Here is a 15,198-nt window from a genome sequence, read left to right on the forward strand (position 1 = left end):
GTGCCTAAACCAATTCTTTGGCTTCAGTGAAAGTACTGTATGGATATTATATTTTCTAAAATTATTCACCAAATTAATTCCTCAATATTGTTTCTCTTCCCTTTCTCTATTTTCATTATTGAGAATATGCATATCTTTTGTTTTTTATTAAAACAAGTTTAAGACTTCATTTTATGTTTAATAATGACCTTTCTGTATGAATAACCCTACCCCACATGGGTCTATTATTTAGAATTGAAGTACTGAAGTACCACTTTTGTTATATGGTCTATACCACATTGATATTTACATGTGTATAAATGTGCAAGAGCACTGTGTGTGTATATGTATAATATATGTTATCTATATATGCATGTCCCATGTCCACAAGAAAATTTTCCTTTATGCTAATAAACATATTATTAATAGAACATGAAGCACTCCTAGCCAGAGTAGAAGCTAAAAAGTTTCCTACACTTGGTTAAAGTTTGATCTCACCATTCTAGGTCTTCCCTTGAAATTATTTGAGAACTGTGATGCTCATTAAAAAGTAAATGAGATTTATGTGTGATAGGCATAAATGACTGTTATACCACATTTAAGTAAATCTGTGGTAATAGATAAAATAGGCTAAGAAATTGAACTCAGTGGATTTTTCAGGTGATATATGTACAGGTCCCAGATGATATATTGTGTCCCCAAAAATCCCCCAATTTTTGACAATTGTTACCACTATTTACCACTACTGCTACCAGTACAACCAAACATACTAGATTATTAAGTCCTTGGGAACCAAAGCCATACATTATTCATGTTTCTATCCTTAAATAAATAGCATATAGTATGCTCCATAAATATTTATTAGGGGAATAAATAAAAATCTACATTAATATTCCTTCTGAAACTGACATAGGCATATCTGAGTAAGCACATAAAAACTTACCATATAATTTCCATTATTCCACAAATTTTACCAGGTGTTGTGTGGCAATAACAATTACCTTGCCAAAGTTGTGAACACTACACAGGAAATCTGTTCCCTGGTTGCAAGGCTACGCAGATTATTTTGTTCATTCTTTTCAAGGGAAACTAAGCGAGAGGACATTGGTGGTTCTTCTTTTCAATCATCACTGTAAGAAAAAAATTGTGTCATCTTCATACAAAAAGGTGACATTAGTTAATCAAAAACAGGAACAAATGACATTATTTAGAAAAATGAGATAAATATAGCACACTGGAAAAAGTATGGGTAAGGAGAAAAAATAAAGTAAAAATGCAAATTTTTCAGTTTGTGGTAAAATATTAAGTGAAGATAAAAAGTCCTCAGTATTATCAATAAATACTGAGAAAATGACTATAGTTCAGAAAATAAGACATTGTCATATGCTTTTTAAAATTTAGATTATTGTTTGAAATGTGATTATGCTTTGTATAGCTTCTTCAATTTAAAGTTACAGAAGCATGTGGAATATAGATTACTAAGGCTTGCAACTATATTCTAATTATATAAAATAAAGAACTAGTTTTGGTCCTTATTTCCAGTTCAAAACAAAATAATCTTCCATAGCCTCACCATCAGGTGAATTCTGAAAGATAATTATTTTGCATGTTTAGTTCAGGTTCTTGATTCCAAGGCAGAAGGTCACTACAGGTTTTAGAGTAGAAGAGAGCCAAGATACATAAACTTTATTGTTATTGTTGCCCATTTGACAAGATAGTATCCCAAATGAATGGACATTGTCCATTCAGATGGAAAACAAAAGGCTGTTTTTCAGCTGGTTAACTGCACTCAAATATGAAATAAGATTCCCAGCAGTGAAGCTCCCTCACATTTCTATTTCTCACCTAAATTATAAACTATCTTCAAACAGAACCATTTCCAGCATCCAAGTGTTTATCATAACGAAGCACATCTGCCACAGATGACTGCTGACCTTTCAACTTTGGTCAGTGTTTTGGTAGCTGGCATAGTCCTAGGAAAGGGGGATGGATACAAGTTTCCTGGCACTGTCGTTGTCCCCTTATTTGTACGGTTTAACTCTGAAATGAGGAAATAATGAAGTAAGCAACAGAACACTGAAAACATTCCTTACACAAAATGTGTCTGGTGAATGCATTTACTTTCCATCAGATTTTCTGGATTTGGGGAAGATTGGGTGTTTTGTTGCTGTTTACTCCTTTTGTTCATTTGTTTTCAAGTTTAGCCACTGGTAAGGATTATTCATTGCATAATCTTACAGTGCTTACTAACACTTGATTTAGCCCATTTAAATTCTTCATTATAAAGATAATGCATCGATTCTTTGGCTGGAGTGAAAGCCAAATACTCAGATCACCTAAGAATCACTAAAGATTCTTACCTTATCAATAAGGTAAGGTAAGGAAAAAGACTGAAACATACAACAGCTTCATCTTCTGTGAGGTTTTGGACAAAGCTAGATGATCATTAATGGCCAAATAAAGAAGACAAATGTAAATTCTCTCTGCACTAGTGGAGAAACCTTAACTCTGATAATAAACCACTACTGATTGACTAAACACCTTTCATAAATACTGCACTAAAAGCATTATTATATACATTCTCTGTTCATGTGTGGGATTTCCAGTTTGTGTACAACTTCAGTGTACTTGGATCATAAATCTTATATAGCAGCCTTCTAGATGAGTCTGCATACTTGGTTTTGACTCATGTGGGTATCAGAATGACTGTATTCATGAATATAAGTAGCCCAGTTACACATTTTTTTGTCCTCACCAGAGGACTTTTTTTTTCATTGCTTTCAGACAGAAAGGAAGGGAGAGAGAGAAACAGCCATAGAGAGAAGCATCAATCCCATATGCACCTAGATGGGAATTGAACACATACTTGAGGTATGTGCCCTGACTGGGAATTGAACCTGCAACCTTTCAGGGACAGGGCAATGTTCCAACCAACTGAGCCTCAGCTGCCAGGGCCACTTATACAATTTTAATACATATTAATATCATCTAAAAATATTAATATATTTTATTTCTATTAGCATGAATATCACCATCTATTGTCCAAGCATCTTTTTAACAGATGAAGCAGTATAAGGGCTATTCTCTTGTTTCAGAAACTAATCAATTACTTACAGTTTAGTAAACAGATGGCTGTTCAGCATTCATGCTTTTTTCCAGTGATCCCTCAGTTTCCTTTTTTAGAAATCTCCTTCCTGTTCATTTGTATAAATTCAGTATCACTTCCTGCTTCCTCCCTTCTAGAAAGCTGAAAGCAGTCAAATCATCCTTTTTTTTTTTTTTCTGGAGTACTAGTAGAATAGGAGATTCTATCTACAGACTAAATTTTTCAATTGGACCTTCACTTCTAAGACATTGGGAGGAACTGTGATGACTCAAGAACTATTGTCACCATGATGATATTTTGACCATACCTAGTCCAGCTGTTGGAAAGCTGCTGTGGTTCCTACATGCTAAATCCCATCCTTCCTGAATTCTCTTGGATCACGACCTGTAGACAGGTATACCAGCTTCCTGTCAATTGTGTGAGCCTCCACCTCCACCTTGATATTCTTCCCTTAAGTTCTCTTTCACTTTTGTTAACCAGAGTTGATGACTATCACTAATATGAAGGAACTATTACTGATAAGTAATGCATGTCATTATGAAAGTTTAAAGTGTGAGATAAAGTGATATTGGGAATGAAAATGACAAAACCTCAATATGTTTAAAGAAAGGGGAATTGGTGGTGCCTCAGCTAATCAGTAGATTGATAAAAACAATAATACTTAAGGAAAAGCAGAATTTTAATGAATATAAATATGATGGATGACAACCAATAGACAGGGAGAAGGGGCAAAATGTGCTCAGGGGACAATGACGAGATCAGCTTAGATGGACTGGAAATTGCCTTGGAGTGTTTTTCCTGCCATGGGCATTGGTTTAATATCTTCTCCTGTTGAGCACTGCTGGAGCACAGAGAGTGCTCAGGTGGAGTGTGAGGGCCAGTTGTCTCAAGTGAAGACAGATACTCTTGGAGTGGGTTAATAAAAGATGTCCAACCATTGCTCCAAGGCTATATTGTGTGAAGAAACACAACCTTCTCCAAATAAATGTATGACATTACCAATGCATTATTTACAGGTAGAAAAAGGAATAGATGCTAGATTTTAAAAAGTACATTTAAAACTGTAATGAGTAGACATTCGAAACCTTCAAAGGTAGAACTCCATAAAAATTGTGAGAATTTCTAGCTTCAACTGAGTCTCATTTTAACACTTGGAGATAGGTGTAAAAGAATTCATAAAAATATATATAACCTATATGTGAAGTAATTTTAATTTTACAATTGTGGTTGCTTTATACAGTTCTCTGAGTTCTCAAAATTCTGCTTCTCTCTGACATATATTAGCTATTTTTTTTTAAATAATTTTTTTAGGGCACAGGTAAAGCATGTATCTTCTTTTTATATCTCACTATACTACGGTATTTTAAAACCCCACTACATGTAAAGAGTTACTTCCTACATGGTAATCAAACTGAACCTTTGTACTGGAGGGACATGGGTGGCAAACAGCCATATGTAGCTTAGTAGGACAGCTTCCCTGCCTAACATACTGGAGGAGATGCACATGTTTATGCATTTCATCAAGTATGAGATATAGCCTACCCACATAGAGTACCTTTGCCAATCGCAAGGGGTGCTAATCAAGAATAATGCCCCACTTCACCTTAACTTACAACAATTATCAACAGTGATGATTTTTCATGGTTGGAATTAAGTAATAATAGCCATATGGATATAACCTAATGTATTTAATCGTTTATAGTTTGCATTTAGGTTGATTCCATTTTAATTACCTGGATTATCTGATTGTTTACTTTGGATAAATTCCAAGCAATAGAATCATTAGTATATACACATTTTCAAGGTTTTTGACTCATGAGGCATTTGTTTCCTTTTTTCTTCAGAAGTAGTATACCAATTCACACTGAAGCAGCACTGCGTAAGTCACTGCTACATTGCCTTTTGAATTTAAGTCCTGATGCCAGGGGGAGGACAATCATGGATGGGTCATTCCAGTTGTTGCATGAATATCTAATCAAAATTCCATTCTCAGTCAGAAAAGTGGTAAAATGAAGTTTACATTGTCAGGTTTTGAAATCCCTTTTCTCTATTTCTCAGTATTTGTTATATTGTTAAGATAAAATTTCTTCTTTATACATTTTAAATATGAATAGAAAGTAATAACTTTTCCTAAATTATCATCACAGAAATTTGCTTCTCAACATGACTTTCTCCATTCAGCATCCGTCTATCTATGTATCTAATTATCTATCATCTATGTATTAATGAGTATGTGTATGTATCTATATATGCAAAGGAAAAGTCAAGACTTGGACATTTTCTACCTATATTCCTCCTCATACCTGCGCCTTTACTTATTCCATTCCTTTTGCAGCAAAGTTCTTCTTCTCTCCTAGAGCTATTGTAAAGTCTTTCTTCAATCTAGAGTATATACCCAACCCTACCAGCAGCCTCCCTGGCTACCTGACTCACAGTAATCATTTGCTCCACTCCTCCGCCATGATACTATGTCATTATAAGCTAGAGGATCAGTATTGACTAAAATACAGTTACTTCTGTATTTTGGCTGAATAAATTTCAGAAGGAAGGCATTCACCACCTGTCATTTAAAAATAACTGTCAGCTAGGAATTTCATCCCTTCTCCTGACTTCCTTGTCCTTTGTCATTAGGGAATAAAAATTAAAAGCATTCATAGAAATAAATAGTTCAGAAAATAATTATCTTATTCATGAAATATATGACTCTATATTTCATGATAATGATAGACAGCATAGATTTCTACAGTTTTAAGACCCTGAGTTTTCTCTTGAACTCTCACCAGGAATTGTCAAGATATGCCAGTTGCCATAGGTCATTATTTTTCATAATAATTGGAATTTTTCAACTGTATAGTGGATATCTTATAAAATGTAAATGAAATAAAGGATTAAATGTCTTCATTTTTAAAAAGGTCTAGTATGAAATGGTTCCTATTCAAACATAATCCTTGCTACTTTCTCACCATCATTATATACACCCAAATATGCATACATTCACACTCACACATAGTCCACAATTAAGCTTTTGGTTTAAAATAATTATTGTATTGGTATTAAGAGAATATTTTCATGCAACACCTGAGTAGTAGTCTTTAATTTGGAATAATTTAATCCCTTCTCCCACCCAAAAATGGATTTTTTTTAATTTGCCTTCATTTAATTTTGTTTGTTAAAATTTGGTCTCCTATATCCTCTCAAGTTAAATTTTAGTCCTATATGACTTCCATACCTGTGTATGTTTCTAACAGTGAAAACCAATAGTAGACTAATCCTGAACATTAGAACAATTTTATCTATAATTTTAAAGTTGAATAGCTCTAAGTCTGACAAGAAGATTTTTAAACTTACTATTTTTCTTGGGAGTTTTTTCATGAGGAACCTCATGAAAAAGTAGCAGGAATATAACTACTACAAATAAGAACTCTCTATATATGAAATTTCAAGCACTGAATGTAATCATTTCTGTTTGGGCTTCTGAAATAAATACTCCAATGTTGCAGTTGAAGTAATAGCCACTGTAGGTGAAAAATTAAAACATAATTCAGCAATCTTGTTCACCTACTTGTACAAATATACATTCCATATGCAATCTAGGAAAATTTTCATATCATCAGTTTGTTAAATATTCAATGAATTAATTTCTTAAAGACTAAGTTGAAGTCTGCATGACTGTTTCCTGTCAGGTACTTTCAATTTCCAAACTTTAAAACCAAGCATTGTCCATATTTAATAGTGAAATACACATCTTTCTTTTCTGTTCATCCTTTTAAGATTTTTGTTGTTGTTGTTCTTTATAGCAGGCAAAAGAAGAAAGGCATAATTAGGAAATTAACTTTCTCCTGTTTTTCTTGTTTTATTTCACTTGTGCTCTCTCCCTTCTTTATTTATAGGTCTCAAAAGATTTCAATGTGTAGTTGACACCTGCTGGGGTGGCAATGCCAGTTGAGCTTTACCCTGTGAGTGCTTCGAGTGAAGTCCATCACCGTCTGTATATTCTTTCTGCTGCTCATCATCTCCTTACACCTGGCATGAGAAGGTTGGCCCCAGTGAACCGTCTTCATGCCCACCACAGCAAGACCTAGAAACTTGGGGCTTTGGGCAGTTGTGTCCCTTCCCCAGCCCAGGGGAACTGAGAATAGAATCTTTGTCCTTCCACTACAGATGGCCAACAGACTGGAGTGCGCCAGTAATCTGAGAAGAGGCCAGGCTCATTTTAATTACAAATTGCTCCGTCACTTCAAGTTTGTTATCTCTCTATACCTGTAGTGCAGCAAACAGACAACTTAATATACATTATTTAAATCATCATCCAAACCTTTCCTGCTTCAGCACTTTCCACCTTTTCCTGGAAAGCCTGCATGTTTGTAGGGATTTATAACTGCAAGTGCCTGAAGTCAGGTTTCAGTTCTAGCAAATGTGGGGTAGATGCAACTTTAAAACAAACTGATCAGACATTGGAACAACAAAGACAAGAGGATTAAGGCAGTCTGTGAAGATGAAAGTATAAAGAGATCTTGAGAGAAAATAGCTTGAGAAGAGCCTTTTAAAAATCAAACTGAAAAACTCCCATCAGTTTACTCTTACTTGTTTTAAAAAAATCTTAGCAACATGTGCAAGGAGTTTTATTTATCAAGTCAAATCTTCCATTCTTTAAATATATTTTTAAAAAGGAAGTTACAGAATAGCAGGTTCATAACCCTTCAGTAGTTTACCCAGTTTTTTAACATTGTTGTCACTAGAAAAACACAATAATTTGAGAACATTTTCCAGCAAAAATACATGGGACTAAATGGAAACCCATGTGCCCATGTGGAAATACTTAGTTGCTTCTCCTATATTGAGCTTGTCTGTGCATTCATACAGAACTTATGACATATTCCTTGTTATGTATACATTTTTTTGTTTAACAATGCCAAAAAGTGATAACTTGGAGACTGAAAATTATACTGACAGTCACCTGTCATTCATTGTCCTTTATTCTGACAACCTCAGGCATTCAGGCATGGGTTTATGGGTTTTCCCCCCTTATGCTTTATTTTTAAAGGGCTTGGGGGATGGGAAGGAATATCAGAGGATTCAGTCTTGAATAGACTTTTGTTTTGCTCTTTCTTTTACCTCTTGACTGTGTCAAATGCAGTGTGTCTCTCATGCAGTTTCCCTCTTTAGAGAGCTTTGGCTGGGCCAGCTAGTTAGTATTCAGAGACAAGGCAAAGAGGATAAAATTCTCTCTGTTTGCTGAGACTGCAAATAAGCAATTAGACTAAAAGCAATGTATTGGAGAAAGAAGGCCATCACAGACATCATTGTTGACTGGAACCTGCCAATGTAACTTAAAAATCGTAAAAACTTCATAGCAGGGGAAACAGTCACTTAGAGCCATATAAGTTGGTTAAGACACTAAGTCAGTATTTGCTACAGACCATTTTGCTGTGTAATGTACTCTGTGAACTGTAAGATTTTCCATTAATCTTGTTTACTTATTGTAATGAGAAGCAAATGGGTGAAATTAGTAATGGTGATAGAAAATTCAACCTTTTATTGTACTGCATGTTATGAAAACGTTTTCTAGATTGGCATCTGACTCCTGTTTTCATCTGAGCTCACTTTAAAGGATTGTAATGGAAGGCTGAAGGTTACAAACCATTTTATGTTTGACAAAGCAATACCACGTAGCTTCTGCCGAATAGTTATATAAGATGTTTAAACAGTATATGCCAGCCATTTCCTGGGTATTAATGATAGTACGTGAAGTAATTCTTAAAACTCTCTTTCCTCCATTTAATATAGAGATTTTATGCTCGTTCTAACAACTGATACATTTCTTGGGCAAAATGCTCAAAAGCAGTTACTCTATTAAACTGGAATTATCCAATTCTGTTTTGTGATAGAGCAATCTCCAGTGAGCCTTCAAGATTGCCCAATTGATGGGAGGTAGCAGGCAGACCTTCTCGATTTGATATATTTAATCCATCTTTTTTCTTCTTTCAACCCCCATCCTTCCAAACCATGTTTCCTAAAAGTGGAGAAATGCTGGCCTGATGAATTTATTTTTACATATTCTAAGCCAGGAAAAAGAAAGGAATCTGGATTATTGACATTCTTTACCGGAACTACAGTAGACTAGAGTTAGCAGAAAAAACTGCTAATCATCACAGTTTTCGTGTTGGAAGCAATTTGTCTATAATTAGTAAGTTGATAAATACCAACAAAATGGGTGCTAAAATGAACAACTCTTGTGCTGAGAGACATTTGACTCTACATTACACTTTGCATTTTTATATATGCAGCATTACATTTTGTTACAAAGAGCGACAACTTTAATGGCAGCTAAAGCACTCTAATCTGTCTTCTGAAGGAAAGCAGACATACATCTTAATATAACAACTTCTTTTATAAAACATATCTGTTTTTTCAAGGAGTAAGCAATGCAAAGATAAGAAAAAAATTGTCTTTTACTTATTTTATATAAAATGTTAGCAAAAGATGGAAGATTTGTTTTGCAAGATAATGAAATGCCATACCATAAAAGATTACACGATACCACTGACTTAGAGTGTATGCTTCGTTGGTAATACTAAACTCACACTTGTTTGTAGATATTTGATTTCTATATTTCCTATGAAGTGCTTAATATACTAAATGTTTCAACTCCATATATAATCAAACTCATGGCATTTTTTTGTCAATTCAAACAAGAAACTTCCTGTGGTGTACTAAAATGTGAGACAAATGTTTAATTCAAATAAACAAGATACAGTATCTTTGAAACCAAATAAATTTTATGTTTGATATGTTTTAATAAAACCCTAACTTTTTTTTTTTAAGATTTATTTATTTATTTATTTATTTATTTTTAGAGAGGGAAGGGAGGAAGATAGAGAGAAAGAGAGAGAGAAACATCAACGTGCGGTTGCTGGGGGTCATGGCCTGCAACGCAGGCATGTACCCTGGCTGGGAATCGAACCTGGGACACTTTGGTTCCCAGCCCGCGCTCAATCCACTGAGCTACGCCAGCCAGGGCAACCCTAACTTTTTAAGGCTTTAAATCACATAGGTGCATTACACAATAAATAAAAGGATGTGATATTTTTATAAGTAATATGCCACAATTCCGACTCTCATAGTTATCAGAAAATAAATATTATCATAAGTTTAACCTACATGACCTGATAGAACAGAAGAGATTATCCTAAGAAAGAAATTGTGAGGGAATAAAGAGAAGTATTTATGCTAATGTTTTGGGAAAATACATTTTCTTAATTTTTTTTAAATAGTAACACATTTATAAACATAAATTGAGTAGGTTCTTATGTTTGGCCACTTTACAGGTAACTTGATTACCACATGTGGTTATCACAAATCTGAGACCGAGATCTTGCACTGTCCTCAAACTACAAACCATGTGGTAAATGGACTGATTGCTAATTATCAGGTATATTCTAATATGACTTTAAAATATATTATTGGATTTCAATACATTTGAGTAAGTTTGCTCTCCCTTACCCTTAAACCGTATACCTTTGATATTATTTTTTTTTATTTCATCTTTTTTTTTTATTTCAATCATTGTTCAAGTACAGTTTTCTCCCCCCTATGATATTATTAAATACTGAATGAGATGGTAAGAAATGACCATTGACTAAGTAAATGCATGCTTCTCCCCCCTCTTCTGAACATTCTATAGTGGGTGTTAAATTATGTAAGCCATTTCAAAGTCATGTAAACTATCCCAAATATGTCAAGAGAAGATGAAGAGGCTGCAATTCATTATTTTTCAGCAATGAATCAACAGTTAAGAGAACATTTTAAAGGTCTGAGTAGCTTAGTTTTCATTAACAGTTTGTATCAATAATTTCAAACAGTGAGCATTTTCCTTATTTTGAGAAAATTCATGCTACAGTTTGTGAAGTATGTGTTTCATCTGATTTATTATTGTTGTTGTTGTTATTGTTTTCCTTCATATTTATCCAGGTTGAACTGTGGGCTTCAATTCATTGAGCATATATGCCTCTAATGATGATTTACTTATAAGATGGGATCAAAATTCATAGTTTACATGTAACTTGTTCATAGTATACTACCTGATAAAAAAGAAACTAAGTAAATATTTTCACATTTAAATTTAATTTTGTGACTCCTTTGGAAAAGCCTTTATTTTACTTACTTTCCAAAATCAAGATCAATGTATTTAAAGAGAGTACCTAAGCATCTTGAGTCTCATTCAAATTTGCTGCCATTTTTTCACCAATGTTATTTAATTTATTGTAGGTCTTTTTCTTTCAACATATTACTCCATCTAAGAAGTAGCAATATTTTGTAAGTGGTGTATAACCTATCTTTATGGAATATTTATTCCTTTTTTAAACAAAGTTACATATAGTGAGCTGCAAGAATCTTCCTTTGTGCTTGGTTTATTCCCAACCTTTTTTGCCATTCAAAAACAATGCTGACACATGCATGAAATGACAAACAGCATTAGTGTATTAAAGGAGTTTAACCAAAACCAAAGCACAGTCATATATTAAATTGTTTTTAAAAATACTGACCTAAGCACCTCAATGAGATGTTATTAGTAAAATTTGAAGAAGAAGAAAAAAGACATTTGGAAGGGAGATGTGCTCTCCTCTGAAGCCTGTATAATTGCTGATTTGCCTTCATGTTTGCTTGCAGTGCTTTTGTCAGATATTGCTTCGTGTCTCTTTGTCAGAGGAGAGGTTTTGAAGCCTTTTTTTCTGCATCTGGGTGGCTGCTGTCAGGGCTCAGACCAAGCCTCCTGGACTACAGCAACATGTCCAAAGTCAAAAATGCTTTTGGTAAAAAACCTTTTGAGCAGCCCCTCATTTCTACTCAGCAGGTCAACACATATGTTTCACCCCCACCCCCCCAAAAATCTAACATTTCAACATCAGCTTCGAACACCATAAACATAACTTAGTGACAATTTTTCATTAAGACCTAGTGTTGCACTCTTGCCCACTCCCATACAGAATAAAATCTAATGTGACTGTTATGTCATCTTTCCTGGTAAGTGGTGATTTTCTAGAATTTCATGATTTATAAAGCTTTTCTAAAAATGGTTGGCATTTCTAAGTAGAGGCTTCCTGACAGTCTGTACAGAGTAAGATGGAGTAAAAAGTTTATTTTTCATCCATTTACTTCTTCCTGAGAAGTTAAGTAAAAAGGTTATGGTAAAGCTTTTCATATCAGCCACCAAAAACAGGAAGAGAAATCATTGTAAAGCATTCAATAATAGAACTATTTTCTGCAAAGATCCAGCTATGTGGAGAACTATTCAATTAGGCCTCACAGTTACTTCTAATGAGGGTTGTTGTGGAATAAGTGGAAACATCTGTTAGCCATGAGCCACCACAGTGGCTCCACAAGGAAACACAGTCCTCTCTTCCATTGATTGGGACTAGTCTTCACGGAACATTCTTATTAGTATGCTTAGAACAACCATGCAAATCCCTAAGCCAAATTAATTATTCTTGGCATTCCCAGGAGATAATCCTACGGTCATTTTTTACCAAAGAAAGGGAGAAAGGAACCCTTTCCTGTACATATTTTATTATGGTAGGCAATACCTAATTGTCCTACTGTATGTCACCCTATTTTACCAGCTACAGTGTGAATTCATTCCCATCTTCAACTTAAAAGTTTGAAACCCCCTAGTGACAGGAATATTAATGTGCCAACACTGTCATATCTATTTCAGCTCATACATATGCAATGTCTTTGTTTTCCAAGATTTATGTCAGACTTTGCTGAAGTGAGGTATTCTACCATTTTAGATAATAGCATGCCAAAGTGATGTTATCAGCCACATTCAGTACTCACTCAAGCAAACGGGAGGAGCATCCATTACTTTATGGCTTAAACTCATGGAAACTGTTATTTATCCTTATTTGATGAGAAAATCTTTCAGGGAGAAATGGTGTATTTTTAGAAGAAGATTATGGCCATCCTGTGGATTATCTTTTAATTAAGAATGGATGATTTGTGCCCACTCTGCTGTAGCAAATGTCTTGCTGCTAATGAAGTTTAAAAAGACTTACTTTATTTAATTACAGCTAATCACCAGGGCAAAATGTGGAATTTTCTTTGATCCTATATGTATTGTGGTAATCCCTTTGACAGATAGCATCTTCTCAAAATATTTTGAGTTTTTTGGTCAGTCACATCTTGTCAAAAGATGGAACCACTTTACATGAAAGAATTTCTTTCATTCCCTCTGTATTTGCCTAAACTGGCTTAAAAATTACATGAAATTTTCTTAGAAATTTAGATGGTCTTTTAGATTAAGTGCTGAAGTCTTCAAATAGTTGAGTTTTTATTTTGTCCAATATTTAGACTGGTGTTTTTGTTTTTGTTCAATGATTCAACTAAGCCAACATTATTGGATATGTCAATTTGTACCAGGCACTGTGCTGGGCATTAAGTGTAGGAATATAAAGAGAACTTAGGCCACAACAAACCAACCTTTAACTATGAATTGCCTGTGCTCACTTTCTACTACATTCAGTCCATGTGATATAAATAGGATTGCTTTGTCTTTCATTTAAACCAGGACCTGTTTGTCTTTGATTAGGTTTGTTTCTAATCATCAGAACAATTATTTTGCTCTAGGCTTCTAAGATAAAGCAGGGTTATCCTTCTTGTTTTGCTTCCTTTCTGTCTCTTCCCTTTGGAATTAAGTACAATATCTTAAACCCCATTTTTTTTAACCTTAGTCCTTCATGAATCTCAAAGATATTATTTTAAGAATACATGCTAAGCCAGTCCTAATTTCAGGTAATATCTGTCTCTTATTTTTCATCTTTATAAACACAAGAAGTAATCATTTCCACTAAAGATGAATATAAATTCTTTGATATGCTTCCTAATAGTTACTATTTTGAATGTAAACTACATTTTTTTCTGTAGTACAAGCCCATCCAGGATTTAGTGGTTTATGTTTTCAATTTCAGAAAGGTCATCCTGTTTTTTTTCCAAAAAATTACCTTTCACTTCTTTGTCTGTGAATTGGTCTGTAATCTTCAGTGCATATGATTCAGACAATGTAGGCTGATTTGATGTAAAAGACCTGAAGGGCAAGGTCTTACTGGGTCCTTGAGAAAGTGGAGGTAAACTGTGGGTGAAAAGCAGAAGAAGAGGGCAGTGGAGACCTGTGTAGGGCAGAAGAGGGCACCAGCACCAACCACTGACCTACTCCACCCACCTGCTGACACCCACTTACAGATAGGATCAAAAGAGTAACTGAACACAGTAGATGGGCTGCTTCTGTTTGGAAAATGAAACTTTTGTTAAATGACTACATTTAAAGTACTCTAAGAAAGAAATGTAGGTTTGTGACTTTACAACTAGCTTGTTTCAATAACATAAAAGTCAAAATCCAGCAGTTCCCCAAGGAAAGAATTCCCACTAAGGCAAATAATTCCTTTTGTATAGAACTATATAACCTATTAAATCACTTCTCTATCATTTTTAACTTTAAAAAAGAAAAAAATCATCTGGTCAGAACTATTTGCTTCCCATCTCCAAAAGTTTTCCATTTTATTTAACAAATCTGAGTTTCTTTTGGTTTCCCAGAATTTGGGCAGATATAAAGATTTGTTGTCAAATTAGTGCATAGGTCTCTATCACCCATTTAGGGTTCCATTACCGCATAACTATGAGAACTCTCTTTCCATCACCGTATATAAATGCTTAAACAAATTCCTCTCTTCATCCTGCACATTGCCCCCCACCCAGGTAGTATGTGACCTGCCACTTTACCCAGAACTCCCTGTTTCCTAGTAGTAAGCATTTAGACTTACAAAGTGATTAAAGTTGGAGAAACTTCTTTGAAAGTCCAATTCATGTCTTTTTAGACTACCTAACTCTACAGCTACAAGAAATGGAGGAACCCTGGCTGGCATAGCTCAGTGGATTGAGCACGGGCTGGGAACCAAAGTGTCCCAGGTTCGATTCCCAGCCAGGGTACATTCCTGGGTTGCAGGCCATAACCCCCAGCAACCGCACATTGATGTTTCTCTCTCTCTCTCTCTCTCTCCCTCCCTTCCCTCTCTAAAAATAAATAAATAAAATCTTTAAAAAAAAAAAAAAGAACTGGA

General features: G+C 34.6%; 1 long non-coding RNA gene across 1 annotated transcript; it reads right to left on the reverse strand.

Moving 5' to 3' along the window:
• Nucleotides 1-980: 980 nt before the first annotated feature.
• LOC118499318 lies at nucleotides 981-14,196 on the reverse strand. The gene is made up of 2 exons (XR_004901840.1): nucleotides 14,086-14,196; nucleotides 981-1,109 (listed from the first exon to the last, which is right to left on the reverse strand). It is a non-coding gene; the product is annotated as an uncharacterized LOC118499318 (long non-coding RNA).
• Between the last annotated feature and the right edge of the window lie 1,002 nt (nucleotides 14,197-15,198).

This window comes from Phyllostomus discolor, chromosome 3, assembly GCF_004126475.2.
Source record: "Phyllostomus discolor isolate MPI-MPIP mPhyDis1 chromosome 3, mPhyDis1.pri.v3, whole genome shotgun sequence".
Lineage (NCBI taxonomy): Eukaryota > Metazoa > Chordata > Mammalia > Chiroptera > Phyllostomidae > Phyllostomus > Phyllostomus discolor.